We start from the raw sequence: 16,885 nt of genomic DNA on the forward strand, positions 1-16,885 counted from the left end.
TAATACGATCTAGCTGAAGACGTTTAAAAGAGTACTCTTAGTCGACGAAGCTAATTGCTAGGGCCCTTATATTACTAAAATATTCTTTAATTTGCATATTTCTCATACCGCCATATGTTGTTCTAGTTGACTTCTTCCAAAAAAATGCTAATTAGCGAGAGTTAATTAAGCAAGGCAAGTAAAAGAAGCAAAATAGAACAACATATGGCCGGCGTGAGAATATGTAAAAAATCGATTCAGAGGTGGATCGATTTAAAATTGGGGGATATTTTGCATTTTTCCCCCTATAATGTACAAAACATTTACCGTACATAATTTTTTCTATTTACAACAGTATAAAATAAGAGGAATGTGTGACAATATCCATATTAACCTATTCGCATACTATTTAAATAACAATTTTTTTGCCATGAAATACTATTTAAATTTGGCTATCTCTCGCACAGCAAGACAAGATGTCAAATATTGTGAAAACTATTCAAGCAATTTTATATATTGAAGTGGAAGTACAGTAATAAGTTTGCACATATGCAGTTTACTTGAAAGATAATTAGAAACTCACCTAATAAATTTGATCACACACACACCTTTGCATTCTATTTCTATTCCTCAACTTTTTATATTTTTCCTGCCACAGCCACCTCTTCCTCATTTTCACTATATTTTTCAGTTTCACTAACACAAAATGAACCCCTGTGTTCACCTCTACTTCCAAAATCCATATTTTCCTCTTCATGGCTATCGAAAAGCAACTTTTCAATCGCAGAATCTTTTACAACATTTTTATGCAACATGTTTGCAAGACGTAACAAATGAAGGTTTGTTTACATGAGAAATTACTGAACAAAACACGCTTGAAATGGTATAAAAAACTTGAGCAGCGCAAACATACGCGTCATAGATTTGAAAGATCATACAACCTCTGCCATCTATTGAATGAAAAAGGAACTACGTGATGAAAATCGGGAAGCTGTCGATTCTGTATAGAGGGAAGATGGAAAAAGAGAGCTCTAGGGAAACTGACGCTTTTGACAATATTGTACGCTTGTAAAAATTATATATAAATAAGACTGAGGCGTATTATCTGCTTTCATTTCAGATTTTGCCAACCTGCCAGCTGTAGTGTTTAGGTGACAAGCGACTTACTCAAATATGACGCTTTTGACAATATTGTACGCTTGTAAAAATTATATATAAATAAGACTGAGGCGTATTATCTGCTTTCATTTCAGATTTTGCCAACCTGTCAGCTGTAGTGTTTAGGTGACAAGCGACTTACTCAAATATGACGCTTTTGACAATATTGTACGCCCGTGAAAATTATATATAAATAAGACTGAGGCGTATTATGTGCTTTCATTTCAGATTTTACCAACCTGTCAGCTGTAGTGTTTAGGTGACAAGCGACTTACTCAAATATGACGCTTTTGACAATATTGTACACCCGTAAAATTATATATAAATAAGACTGAGGCGTATTATCTGCTTTCATTTCAGATTTTACCAACCTGTCAGCTGTAGTGTTTAGGTGACAAGCGACTTACTCAAATATGACGCTTTTGACAATATTGTACACCCGTGAAAATTATATATAAATAAGACTTAAGGGTATTATCTGCTTTCATTTCAGATTTTACCAACCTGTCAGCTGTAGTGTTTAGGTGACAAGCGACTTACTCAAATATGACGCTTTTGACAATATTGTACACCCGTGAAAATTATATATAAATAAGACTTAAGCGTATTATCTGCTTTCATGTCAGATTTTGCCAACCTGTCAGCTGTAGTGTTTAGGTGACAAGCGACTTACTCAAATATGACGCTTTTGACAATATTGTACGCCCGTGAAAATTATATATAAATAAGACTTAAGGGTATTATCTGCTTTCATTTCAGATTTTACCAACCTGTCAGCTGTAGTGTTTAGGTGACAAGCGACTTACTCAAATATGATACTGTTGACAATATTGTACGTATATTGTATTGTATAGGAGACTAGAAGCATATAATTTGACGAAAAAAACAACCCAAGTAAGGTCATAGAGAATAGTTAAAAAAGTGAACAATTATATTTTGCATTGCACACCATTGGATATTAAATAACATACCCCCAAAATATTTCTGCATTATGCGTTCTGTAAAAAATTGCCCTACGTGCCAAATTGCTGTGTCAAGTAAAAATTTTCAAAGGCACTGTCGTACTTGTGTGCCGGAAAAGCGAATATGTGCGACCAAACTGTGCTCTAAGTGTGGAAAAAATATTTCTATTGCCAACTTCAAGCGACACCAGCTTACTTGCAAGAGCACTGGAACATCTCTACCGCAACCTTCCAAGCGAAAGGTAGAAGTAACCCCCCTCGATGCATCGCCACCTGCCAAACGCGTCAAGCTGGCGATGAAAGCAGACCGATTTGCGTTTGAGCATTTATTAGAAGATTTTAACATAACATCAGACAGCTTCTGCGATGTGCGTAGTTTTCTGGAGAGCGAGCGAGCTAAGATAATATCCATCCTCAACGATGCATTGGCTACACACTCCATTAAATTCTATGCTGTGCTACGCTGCAAGTATAAGAAACCGTCTGATGAAATATATAAATTCTTCCATGCCACAAAAGCAAAAACACTGCATCAGGCAGATGTCACTGACCTCGACAGCATCTACGACAAGTTTGTTGAGGAGTTTGTGGCAAAGCACGAGGAGCATCAGGCTGAAGGCTCGGGCGGTTCGCTGTGTGGCGACCCCCACAAACTTCGTCTGAAACTTAACAAATTCCTGCCACTGGCAGGGTCTAGCTATATTGCCCTGCCACCCGAGGTTAAAGCAAAAAAAGCTGTTCTCAATATTCGGAACAAAGACACCAAATGCTTCCTCTGGTCGGTGCTGGCAGCATTGCACCCTGTTCACTGGAAAAACCACTCGTACCGTGTTGCACACTACAAGCAGTATGAGTCGGAATTGGAGGATGCAATGGCCGGGATTGCCTACCCTGTAGAAGTCTCGCATATTCGCAAGTTTGAGGTTCGTGCTCGTGACTTGTTGGGCCTGCAATTAGCCATCAATGTTTACGGTCTCACCGAGAACAAACATGAGGTCCACCCCATCCGGGTGAGTGATGTAGATGATGATAGTGCACAGCAAATTGACCTTCTTCTTATCAAGAATAACACCTGCCACCATTATACGCTTATTCGCTCTTTTTCCAGACTTGTTTCAAATCAGAAAAATAGACATAATGGTCACATCGTGGTGTGTCGCAGGTGCCTGTCCACTTTCGACAACCAAGGTCCCAACATTGCTGCTGAGAAGCTAGCTCGCCACATGCTCTACTGTGGTACCAACAAGCCTGCACGAACTATCCTGCCCGAACCTGGTGCAGTAGAGTGCTTTCGCAAGCACAGTGCTATGGTGAAGCATCCTGCCTATATTGTAGCAGACTTCGAGGCCTTTCTTCAACCTCTGTCTAACTGCGAGCCCAACCCCGAAACATCCTCTACCATTCCTTTCCAAATCCACAAGGCCTCGAGTTACTCCTATGTTGTGGTGTGGCGAGACCATATTGCCTCCGAGCCCTATGTGTATCGCGGTCCCGACCCGGTCAAACACTTCCTGAAGAGAATGCAACAGGAAGCCATCAAGATAGGGAAGGTGCTGTTGGCCCCCAAGACCATGCTGCCTCTGTCTCCCAAAGACAAGCATCAGCACGAAATAGCTCTAAATTGTCCTGTTTGCAAGTCGGTCTTCACTGACGATAACAAAAAGGTCCACCACCATGACCATTATGGGACCGGAAGCTACATTGGCCCGTGGTGCAACAGATGTAACTTGAGAGCCAGGGACCCGCGCTTCATACCGGTCTTTTCTCACAATGGCTCGGGATATGATTTCCATCACTTGGTCACACATCTAGGGTACGACAATGCAAGAATCAATGTCCTGGCACAGAACGAGGAGCGTTATATTAGCATCAGCAAGTGGGTGCCGATCCCCGACTCAAAAAGCAAGAGCATCGAGCTTCGGTTCCTCGACTCTCTGAGGTTCCTCCAGGCAAGCCTGGATGCTCTTGCTGGGAAGCTCAGAGACGACCAACTAGCCATTACTACATCAAGTTTCCCGAACTTAGATGTCACACTCATCAGGCGTAAAGGGGTCTACCCCTACGAATACGTCACCGACCCTTCCAAGTTCGAAGAAGAGTTGCTGCCTCCCCAGGATAAGTTCTACAGCCAGCTGAGAGGTTCAGGTATTACCGACGAGGAGTACAAGCATGCTCAGTCTATGTGGGTCAAGTTGGGTTGCCGAACTTTTGGTGATTACCACGATGCATACCTGAAGCTTGATGTGACGCTTCTTGCTGATGTGTTCCAGGCGTTTCGGGCAACTGCGATAAACATTTACAACCTGGACCCTGTATATTTTTACAGCCTTCCTGGACTGGCATGGTCGGCCATGCTCCTGTCGACTAAAATTAAACTTTCACTTATCTCCGATGTTGATATCATGCTTTTCATCGAGAGAGCTATCCGGGGCGGCATGGTCCAAGTGTCGCAACGCTTCGCACATGCCAACAATCACCACATGGCCACTGGTTACGACCCCTCCCAACCATCAAGCTACATCATGTACACTGACGTGAATAATCTTTACGGGCACTCCATGATGCAGCCACTCCCAACAGGACAGTTTGAGTGGGTTGATCCTTTATACCACGACATCGAAAAAAAGTGCGACGAGTTTGGGTTTTTTGCCGAGGTGGACCTTGACTTCCCCGAGAAGCTGCAGGATACATTCTGTGACCTTTCGCCTGCTCCGGAATTCAAGTGTCCACCTGGCTCGGATCAACCGAAGCTCGTCATGGACTTGGAGCCCAAAAAGCATTATGTGCTACACTACCGGAACCTCCAGTGGTTAATGCAGCAAGGGGTTTCGGTCAAAGCAGTTTACCGCGTGCTCTTGTTCAGGCAGTCTTCATGGTTGAAGCCGTACATCGAACTGAACACCAAACATCGCACTGATGCCACTTCGGAACTTGATCGCGATTTCTTCAAATTAATGAACAATGCGGTATTTGGGAAGACCATGGAGAATGTGCGAAATCGCGTTGATGTGAGGTTGGTGACGAAGAAAACACTGTGTCGTTGACTTGTTGCAAGCCCGCTGTTCAGGTCTCGAACAATTTACAATGAACAGATGTCTCTGGTTCACATGAACCGGCGCGAGGTGCTACTCAACAAGCCCATCTATGTGGGAGCTGCAGTTTTGGATCTGAGCAAGTTGTGCATGTTCGAGACATATTACGACATACTACGTGCACACTACAACCACAATATCTCGCTCCTCTACACAGACACAGACAGCTTGGTGTACCATGTTCGCACGGCCGATGCGTATGGTGATATAGCCAAAGTTCCAGCTCTTGAAGAGCTCTTCGACACATCGGGCTATCCCCAGCTAAACCGGTATGGAATTCTGCCCCGGAACAAAAAAATACCCGGCAAACTCAAGGACGAGAAAAACGGGGATGTGATTGTGGAGTTTGCTGGACTTCGTGCCAAAGCCTATGCGATCCCTGCTGAGGGCTCTGTAACAAAAAAGGCAAAGGGTGTAAGCAGGCAAGTGGTTCGGGAGCACCTCAAGTTTGAGGATTACCTCGAGTGCCTCAGAACAAAATCGCCCATTCTACAAAAAGAGCATCGTATCCAAAGCGTCGATCATGTGCTTACAACTAATATTGTCAGGAAAGTTGCTTTGGATGCACACGACGACAAGAGGTGTATTCTTGAGTGTGGGGTCCATACACTTCCGTGGGGCCACTATCGCCTCCAAACTAGTAACGCCTGCCCAGAGTGCAACAAAAAATAATAGGCAATGCCAAAAGAAAAAAAATCAATTTTAATTTACTTCAACTTCCTCGATTACATGCATGCATGGCACAGCAAAATTAAACTTCTGGAAACTGCTAATTGCAATTTGTACTTGTGTATATAAAATTCCATATTTCTTATTGTGTGCTATTTTTTTAATTTTTTTTTGTATCTAAAACTGTTCAGTCACTCTTTCATTCTTGACGTCATACACAAATGTTTTCTCTGCAATAAGAATGACGCTGCACAGAGTATCTGCAGGCAAGGCGTCGTGGAACTCGCATACGATCTTTATGTTGGTACGATCGTTGACAACCACCTGCTTCCTCTTAGATGTGTTGATGACGAACATGGGTCTGCGAGCTATGAACTCGTTGGGGTTGTAGTACACGTCCACATTGCTGGAGGTCACTCTCTTGTAAGCTGTGTACGCCTCGTAAAGTTTCAGGTAATCGTTGTTCGTAATGTTTAGATTGTAGTTCTCGCGTGGGAAAACTTCATTCCTGCCATTTTTGAGGTAAACATTCTTAATTTTGCAATTATCGAACTGGCTAGAATCTTTCTCTTGGTTATTATCTTTCCCTGTCTGGAAGAGCACGACCGCAAACTCAGGCATATCGTACCGGATGCTGTTGAACTGCGTAGTAACATCAAATTCAAAATGGCTGCCGGAAGCAGGTTTCTGCACGCACTGGTAGCCGTAAAATTGGATGGGTACTTGGGGGTTCTTCAAGATGTCGGCTTTGTACTTGAGACCGTAATTAGATTCGTATTCCACCACAGGCATGCGCAGCTCCATGGACTGGATGACGCACTTGGCAGGGTCGGGTAGTGTGTTGGCAAGTGCTGCACCGTCTGCACCCAAGGTGCTGTAACGCATCAGCACATCGTTGTCGTTGGCGCTTCTGCGAAAAGTGACGCGTAAACCACCCTTCCACATAATCTCCGTGTAGTCGGAGAAAAAGCCTGGAAGCAAGCGCATGGGAAACAGTACTGTGTGGCTTTGAGTTTTGATTTTTGTATCTGCTTCGAATCCCCCTGCCTGGTAGTATGCTGCATCGGTCTTGGAGAGTTTCAGTGTTCCCACAGCTGTAGAAGTAATCCCAGGGTAGTCAACCCTATCGATGACGGTGCCATGCTTTCTAACTTCCACTTGCGAGAACAGATACGGCACAAAATTGTCCACAAGTCTTAAATTTGCATTGGCGTGGAATGCTTCCCCGTTGTCTCTCTTCACCACATCAAACTTGATATACAAATCAGCTCTGTGAGGGTGAATAAACCCATCCCCGACGTCCACATCGTATTCGATCTCCCTGTTCGGTTCGTTCAAATTGGCAAACGTGCGACGATTGGGTGGGAAGGACTGCAACTCGTAACTTTCGATTTGCTCCATGATTGTTATTTATTATACGTTAATCTCCACGACGGCGGTGGTAGTAGCTCCGGCAAAATTCACCACCTCATCTTTTTCGTTTGTCACTGCCAATTCTATGTTGTCTATGCGATTACGAGATATAGGGAAGTATATCGGTGGTGAGGGTGTGTAGATAATCGGTTCCATGAATTCAGAGTTTGGCTTGAACGTAGCGATGATACCTGTCTGTTTGTGGCTGCCTGGGATGCCATCCGAGGATTTGGTGATCATGCCTTCTGCCACGTTGCAATGTATGTTCAGAGTCTCGATGGCTAGAAATTTAGGAATGTTGGCACCGATGTGCTTGATGCCAGGTTCGAGCTTTGTGTTGTTCTCGAATCCCAGAAGCTCTCCAACAGTGCCTAGGTCTACTGTTTCTGTAGCAGACACAATTTCAACTCTGTGAGTTACAGAATTTTGAGATAGCAGTATATTTCTTGGCAATTGGGCTTGCAAGGTAGACAGATTGTACTGTCCTGGCGTGATAACTATTTTTTCATTTCCAACAGTAATTTTGTTATTGTGCTCCGTGACATTGGGTATCAGGTACATGCTGTAGAATGCACGAAGAGCAATAGATTTAGGATAGATGATGTCGTCATGCAACGCGAGTTTCAAGACCGAAGTCTCGCTGGTGAGATGGAACACTCCCACGGTGTTTTAGGTACCACAATGCATTCTGAAAATGCTCCACTGAGGGGTTATTTATTTTAGACATGTATGCGAGAACGGAAAGGCATAGGTGGCCGCAGTTAACATCGGTGAAACCCTGGATGCGTTTGTCATTGTAGTAGAGGTTGGCAACACTGAGATACTTCACCAACCTGGCAGGCGGTGTGCCACCGAACGAATCGAAAACAAATGCTTTGTCATCGTCAATTTTGAGGTAGCATATCCAATGTGTACCAGGATTTTTGTAACTGTCCAGGTTGACCACGCCATACTCCTTTTTCTTCACAGCAGAGGGTAGAGAATCGGACATGAAAACACCTCTAAAGTTCCTTATTCCCAACAGTTCGATCAGAGATTCAATATCGAAGTTGGACAGGGCTTCTTCTTTTTTTTATATTTCTTCAAAGCATCGAGGTTGTTTTTTCGCTTTTTGGTCACACCTTTCCCCTTCTTTTCCATAGCCAGGTTGTGACGTTTCTGTTCTTCCAGCTCGGCCTTGTTCTTTTTTGCATCGATGACGGTTTTGGCAATGGCAGCACTGCCTCCTGCCAAGCTGCCCACTGCACCCAAAGCTGCCAAGATGGCCGGAATGCTGAATATGAAACCTCCAATCTTCCGCTGCTTCCGCGAATGCTGCAACTTTTTCAATTGTGGAGTGCTGAGCAGCAATTTCATTCCGTGTCCTTTGGACAAGCATGAACGTTTCTTCTCGCGTTGTTTCTTGGTGAGTAACCCATCGAGGGCACCCAGCGTTTTCAGATTCGAATATGGTATCTGGTACACGACGCCCTTGGGCTTCATGATGTATTTTTTTTTTTACGATATGTTATTTTATATATATTCCGAGATTTTTTTGTTTCCCTCTCGTATAATTTTTTTACGGTATGTTATTTATATATACTTTGCAGCTATTAAACAAATTCGATTATGTGCTTTGTTTTCTTACCAAGAAGTTCTTTTGTCCCCTTGTACACGATTCGAGTTGTGTTCTCGATTAAAATGGATAGCTTCTCGTCGGATAACATGCTAGCGTATCGATCTGGTAAAAATAGACTGTATTGTCCGTTGAGCAACAGACGTACTTTAGGACCAAACTGGGTTGCAACAATTGAACCAGAAGTTATTGCATAAGGTTTGTCCACTTCCAATTCCTGAATTTTTATATATTCGACTGACAAATTTAGCATTTGTTTTAATGCCTGGACGTCACTAATTTTTTCACCCATATCGAAGAAATATTTTTTTTGGTCTCGTAGATTTTTTTACAGTGTGTTATTTATAGAAAAAAATTTCGGCATTGCCTAATGCGATGAGGTGATCGATGATCCTGCTGGTTTCAGCATTTGAAGCATACCAGTCGTCTGTATATCGTCTCCTCCCCTGTCTCCACTCGTGAAGTTCGTCCATCTTATCAGCCAATTTTTCATCAGCAGCGCGAAAAAAAGTATAGGGAAAAGAAGAAGATTTTACACCGCTTATTTTTCTCAGATGATCCAGAAGTAGCATTTCACAGGGCAAGCGAAATTGTGGTGTTATTTTAACTAAATCAATAAGCTTTTTAACATCCTTGTGACTATCGTCGAAAGTAAATGTAAATATTTTGTATAACACTTCTGTTCTTAAGTTTGTTATATGCGTAGACATTTTTTTACTGTATGTTATTTAATTACAGCCCCCACCCCAATTTTCGTTTTGTATTCATGGCAATGGTCGTGCCCAATGCTGCAACCCGTTCACCCAGCGAGGCGTCTCTGCTGACGAGTCTCCCGAACGCGGCATGCTCCAATTTTCTATCAGCATCGTGACGCGCATCTAAATTTGTATATGTGTTGTAAGCAATGTCGTGATCCTTGCATGCAGCATCCAGCAGATTTACCCCTTTGTCTCCTCTCTCCAGTCGCCGTTCCAGTTTAGTACCCGGTCCGCAGTATTGGTAACCTGGCAGGTGCATCTCGAAGGGTAGCTTGTTGATGATGTCGTTCACGAGACCTCGACCCTCGGCCACATTCCAGAATTTGGGAGGCAGGGTGTTGATGATTTTGATAAGGTAACCTATACCTTTGTTGTCGTTGACAATGAAGTTGCTAAGCTTGGTGCTAATCATGTCCATGATGCCCACCTTCTCGTTGTGGAAGTTGCGATTGCCTGCATTTTCTTCGCCTGCGATAACCAGCAATCGATCTACAAGCTTCCTCACGTCGTCTACCCAAACAAACTCTTTAGGTAGGGTATTGTAGAGTTTGACACCGCTGCCAGTTTTAATTTGGTTCCATATTGGCTTGATGAGATTCCTGTATTTTTCTCCACTGCTTGATTTTACGCGATTCTGTGTTGCATCGTTGTTTTGGTACAGGGCATCCGTTATGATTAAAATTTCTGTGTAACTTTGGTAATCCTCGTCTGTATAATCTTTAGGTTGCTTTTTGGTGATAAGTTCCCACAGGCCCACAGTGCCAGGATACCTATTCCAGCTGTTCTTCTCGCCCAAATTAATTTTCACGTCGTCACCTTCGAACGTAACTTTTGACTTTCCAATTTTCCAAACCACACCCTCGTTAGGTTCCACAGAGGGGTACAATCCAAACACCTCGTCCTTTTCAAATTTCCCGGTGCTCAGGTAATCTCTCGCCAACGGACCTAATTCAACTACCTTGTCCGAAGAGGTACTGCCTAGAACCTGACGTCTCAGAGGTGCAGCTCCAAGTTCGAACGGGGTAGTGTGAATACTGGATATGGGTGTAGGCACAGCATAATTTCGAGCAGCTCGTCCTTTTCACCTTTGTCACCTTTTCTACGTAATACTTTTTCGATAAGATACGTATTGGGGTATTTTGTTTTGGAGAGTTCCTCCTCGTAGAATCGCCCTTTCAAAATTTCGTCGCGATTATCTTTTATTATATACGTGTGACGGTTACCGGGTAACAATCGAGCAACAGTGAAAAGTTCCGTACTCCAGTTTTTGGTAAAGCCTTTTTCAAACATGCGCTTAAATTTACTAATTCTTACTTGGTCTCCAATTTTGAATTTCGGTTTTTTGTTAGTGGGCCGGTACTTGGGGCAATAAACAGTAGAGATCAGTCGTGCCTCATCAGACTTGCTGACATCGGCAGGCTTCATGCGTATCGTGCTATGCAAACTGTGATTATAGTCGTTTACGAGTTCCGGAAGCACATTGACCCACTTGTGGTTACCTTGAAGCGTGAATCGTTTCCACATGCGTGTTTTGAGAGTACGGTTAAAACGTTCCACTATGCTGGCTTTGATGTGACTGAAAGTCGAGTAATGTTGAATATTTTGCTTCTGAACAAACTGTTGAAATATCGAGTTGTAAAATTCCTTTCCGTTATCCGTTTGAAGAAATCGAGGTCGCCTGCCACTTTCATTGAAAATAGTTTTGAATGCTTCCATTACGCACACACCTGTTTTAGCCTTGAGGGGCAAAGCCCACGCAAATTTTGAAAATGTATCTATAACAGTAAGAAGATACTTGTATCCTTTATTGATTTTATGTAAATTTTTTAGGTTGCCGCTACTCATTTCCACAAGGTCAGCCTGCCAAAGGTCATCCACGCGTTTGGTCACCATCGCCAGTCGTTTGTAGTTTCGTCGTGCAGGTTTATGAAGCTCGTTCACGATACCCTGCCTAGACATGGCGCGAAAATAAGAATATAGCCTGGATGGGATTTCTGGCTGCAGACAAAGCTGGGTTTTCTATATACAGCTTGTCACCTATTTCTATGTCGATAATTTGAGTGGCATCTTCGGCATAGGCAGTCTTGCGACTTTCGGGGTGTGTGAAATCGACCAGCTCAACTCCTCTTATTTTAGGCTCATCGCCAATGTTCGTCACGGTCATGATTGGGTAGTGGGTTGCGTGAGGCAAAGACCAGTAGGAAACCTTGACGAACTGAAGTGTGCCAGCGAGGAAAAATTGATGATAGGCTTTTGCAGGAGTCAACATGTAGAGTTTGTAACCTGGATTGAAAGGGGAGGAGAATTCTCTGTTTGGTATGCTGTACAGTTCGATGACAATCGTAGACTTGAGATTGTCGATGCTGGCATTTAGAGTGTTTACGTTGGTTCGAACCTCAGTCTCCACATCCTCCAATCTGCCATTCACCGATTCCAGGTGTTCCTCGATAGCATGAACAACAGTGTCGTAGTTTGGTTTGATCTTTACATCGACAATAAGGCTCTTGAATTTTTCATTTAAGTCATGTAGTTGGGTGCTGAAATTAGCTATAGTCGATTCCTGACTTGCCTCGATACTCCCAATTTGCTCTTTCACGCTGGCAATAATCTGCTGCAGGCTTTCTACAAGCGTCAACTTGGAGCTCTGTATTACAAGGTCGTGGACCTGCGTTCTAATTTCCGCAAACAATTCATGCAGCTCGGTGATGTTCTGGTTGGTAGGTAAAGTCGCGACAGACCCCCGTATCGATTCAATTTCGGATTCGATGTTTTTGATGTCGTCGGATTTGAGTATTCGGTTGAGAGTTCTCTTCACGCTTTTCAGTTCCTGAGAGGTAGGCAGGGTGGCCACCGTGTTTTGGAGCAATTCCAAAGCTTTTTTCACCGCGTCCAACTCGGAGGCATCGGCAGCAGCACGTATGCCTTCTTGCAGTTGTGTTATGTCATCCTGGGTGGGGGTAGATTGTTGCAGGGTTTCCAACTTAGTCTGTATGTCGTCGATCAAGTGATGGAAATGAGACAACTCGGATTCTGCATTCAGATTTTCCAGTTTGGCGATTTGCTGTTGGACGTTGGCCAGTGTATCCCTGATGCCCGGCAGTTTGGTTTCCAGCTCATCGTGAACGTTCGCCAGATCATTTCTAATGACAGCAAGAGCATCCTCAATATGCGTTATGGTGCCTTGCAGCTTCCCGAAATCCTCGTAGGTCTCAAGTTGGACTTTGATGTTGGCCACGCTACGGGCAATGGCGTTCAGTTCGCTGGACGACGGTAGATTGTTGATAAAATCCTCCAGCGTTTGGAGTTTAGTTTTTACTTCGTTGATGGCCGCATGCAAAACATCCGTTTGAAGCTCAGCCTTGATGCTTTCCAACGTAGGGATTTCGAAAGATTGAAACTGTTCGCGCAATTTAGCAATACTAGCGTTCACGCGATCGTAGTCGTCTTGTGTTTTAATGCTTTGGATGATAGTTTGCAGTTCGGTCTGGATGTTGCTTGTTTGATCCTGCAAGCGTTGTTTCAGCTGTTCAACGTCTGAGGTTTGCGTTTGTTGCAGCTTCAGAAGTTTGTTCTGCAGATTGCCCACACTCAGTGCCAGCTTGTCCAGATTGTCTATCGACGCAAGGTCGGTGTATTTTTGCAGCAGCGATTTTAGCTCTGCATCAATCTTGAGTACAGGGTCCAAGCACTGAGACTGCAAGCTGGCTATCTCGGACTGGAGGCTGGAGTTGAGCGTGGACTGGAGGGCCTGCAGATCGCTTCGCAGCTTCTTGACCCTGACGTCGAGCATGAGAAGCTCGTCGCCATGGTCGTCGCGTTTCGTATGGCCAAAAATATCGTTAGGCATTGTTGTTATTTATTATAGGATAGCTAATTTTCATTTCTATGAAAAGAGGAATAAGTTTGTCGTAGTCGTCCAAGAGCTCTATGTACAGGCGATCGCCAGCAGATACATCGTACGTGGTGGTACTGTTCATCCTATTGTGTTTGATGCGATAGATGTTCTTGCCGGAGGAAATTTTGGCCTCTCCTTTATTCTCGGGATTCATGTCAAACTGCAGTTTGCCGGAGATGGGGAATTGGTAATAATTCAAGTTGTTGTTGAATATGTAGAAAGTCTTGCCCACATCCTCGTCGTACTGGGTCAGGATGCTATTCAAGTGTATAATCAACAAACCGTTGAGTTTAGATAATAGGGAGGGTAACAGGTCCCAGCTTGCAGGTGGCGATGGTGCGCTTTGGGCGGATGCCTCCATAGCCTGCTTCCTGAAGCCAAACAGGTTCATAGGCATTGTTATTTTATTTTATATTTAGCAATTCGTTTCGAGCCTCAAATAATTATTCGAGCGTCAAATGATGATTCGAGCCTCAAATAATAATTCGAGCCTCGTCAGTGCTGCCAATTCCTATTTGTAGGTTAGCTTAGCCAGTGAAAGATCATATAGTGGAATTTTCTTCGGATGGGTTGCCAGACATAAACAGAGGGCCATAGACCCCCCTCATAAAAAGCTACAGTGTTGCCAACTCTGTGCCTTCAACAGAGTTGCCAAACAGGGTACATGGGCCCCTCAGGTCCTTTGATGAAAATTTACAGTGAAAAACCCAGTAGGTTGACAACACTGTCAGAGGATCTACGGCAGTGTTGCCAGATCATAAAAGGTTACAGTGGGCCCACAGTGTTGCCAACTCTGTCCTCAAAATACACATCATAAGGCTACAGTGGGCCCACAGTGTTGCCAACTCTGTCCTCAAAAATATACATCATAAAAGGCTACAGTAAGGGCCCACAGTGTTGCCAGACGTAAACAGGGGGCCATAAACCCCCTCATAAAAGGCTACAGTAAGGGCCCACGACGAGCCTCAAATGATGATTCGAGCCTCAAATGAGGGCTGTGAACTCTCTAAAGGTTCCTACTAATGTTACATACTGTATATATATGTATAGCCTATGTGCAGTGATCAGAACGCTACATTTTAAGAGTAGCTTCGCTACAGCTACAGCTACTCTTCCAAAATGTAGCTTCGCTACATCTACAGCTACATTTACCAAAAAGTAGCTCGCTACGCTACTCCTGATCGCTACTCGCTACTTCGCTACTTTTTGCGCTACTTCTGCATAGAAAAATAAAAACAACCATATGGGTATTAAAAATCTCCTACTACTGGTAAATAGATTCTCTTATTTTTTTATCATGATTCCAGTCATTCAATAATTTTGATAGCAGTGTTACTTCAGTTACTTATTTTTACTATAGTTTTGAGAATACCATATCAATGCAAGTGGCATATCAATTCATATTTGATATATGAATATTGCAATTAGAGTGTTACCCAAATTAATGATTACAACTATACACAAATCAAATTTGGTAGGATTACGTATTTACGTATGTTCACATCAACATATTTTTCTTGAGAATAAATATTTCATTTTTTATAGACTGATATGAAGACATCATTTTGAATGAAAAGTACCTGAACCCCTTTGACTACAAAAGGACCTCAGGTTCGATTCCCAGGGGAGGCACATGGTGGTTAGGATCCAGTCTCCATCAGCTTATCTATGCATAAAATGGACTCAAAACAAAAACTAGGAAAGACGCCAAGTTGGGAGGATGGGAACCTCCTGCTCCTCCATTCCCCTCACTGCTCATCATTCTTCCTCGTTCTCACAATTAGCCGAAAGAGGTAGAAAGTGACTATAGATAAGAGAATAATTAAATAAACCATTCATCCTCATTGTCATGATTGACAGAAGTGGAAGAATAGATGAGGAGGTAAACAGAAGAGGACAAATGGGTGGTGCACTATATTAAAGCGTTCAAAGATTAATATGGAACAGGGATGTACCTATGAAATGCAAGAAGGTAATATATAACACATACTATGTGCCAATAATTGCGTATGGAGGAGAGACTTGGACAATGACAGAGAGAGACAAAGAAAAGATGCAGGCAGTGGAGATTAAATTTTTAAGGAGTATTTTGAGGAAGACTAGAAGGGATAGAATAAGGAATGAGGAGATCCGACAGACAGTGAGTGTGGTGAAGCGTCAGGACAGGATAGATCAGGCACATATGAGATGGTTCGGACACATGAAGAGGATGGATGCAGAAAGACTAAAAGTAAGAGCTTCCAATGCACAAGGAATGGGAATAGGGCCAAGGGAGAGACCAAGATGTCGGTGGAAAGAGCAGATAGTGGAGTGTTAGGAGAAGAGGACAAGATTGCAACACCGTGCAAAGAGAGGAGTGGTGGAAGACCTGAAAAAATGGAGAGGCTTGACTTATATGTTGACCCAGCCAGAGGCAGGAAACGGCAAGGGATGATGATGATGTTGTCATGATTAGCAAAAGTTACAGAAAAGTGACGCAAAAGTAGGAGAAATACATAAATTGGAAAACTATGTATGCGTATTAACTAAAGAAAATTGTCGTTTCTGTAGGAAAGTCAATAACTCGTACATACTTTTTGCAATATGATTAAATTATTGAGGAAACTGTCGTGTAAACCTGACTGTTTTAAACGTATTGTAATTTTAAAATTTGAGAACAAATACTATCGCGAAAATAATTGTAATTCCAGAAATTCTATGATTCTTGTAACAATAATTTCCTGCTGGTGAGATCCTATATACTGACGATGATCAATGCTGTTACCGTACTGAGCCATTTATTGCTGGCACTATTTCCTTGTCAGTGCAGTGGAAAATCCATCACTCGTTTTTGCACTACAAGTTGTGTCTTACACAGCAATTAATAACATTTTGGTGTCTCTTACACCATGGATATCAACAGGGTTTGTTCCGGGGGTGACACAAACGAGGCACCTTTTTCCAGTGGTGCAGCAAACGAGGCATGTTTCTCCCCAAAATAGCGATGCAGCTAAAAAGACGTAGCTGTTAGCAGGAATATATTCATATATTTCAGTTAGTTATCTGGATATCTGAATTATTCAGCTACTAATTAATTAAATTACACAGATATCTATAATCTACAATCTTAATAATCTGTACCTCCATGTAATAAACTGTCTTTATGAACCTCCTGCAAAATTAAGGGTTATTGTCGATTTTTTCTGACGCTGTTGCCACATTCAAAATTCACCTCAAAATGCTGAGAAAAAATGTAGCTGGAGCGAAATTTTCGCTACAACTTCAGGAATTTTGTAGCTTTGCTACCGCTACAACTACAATTTTCAAAATGTAGCGTCGCTACAGCTACAGCTACAAATTTTGTA

This window comes from Lepisma saccharinum, chromosome 19 (assembly GCF_977018435.1).
Source record: "Lepisma saccharinum chromosome 19, izLepSacc3.1, whole genome shotgun sequence".
Classification (NCBI taxonomy): domain Eukaryota; kingdom Metazoa; phylum Arthropoda; class Insecta; order Zygentoma; family Lepismatidae; genus Lepisma; species Lepisma saccharinum.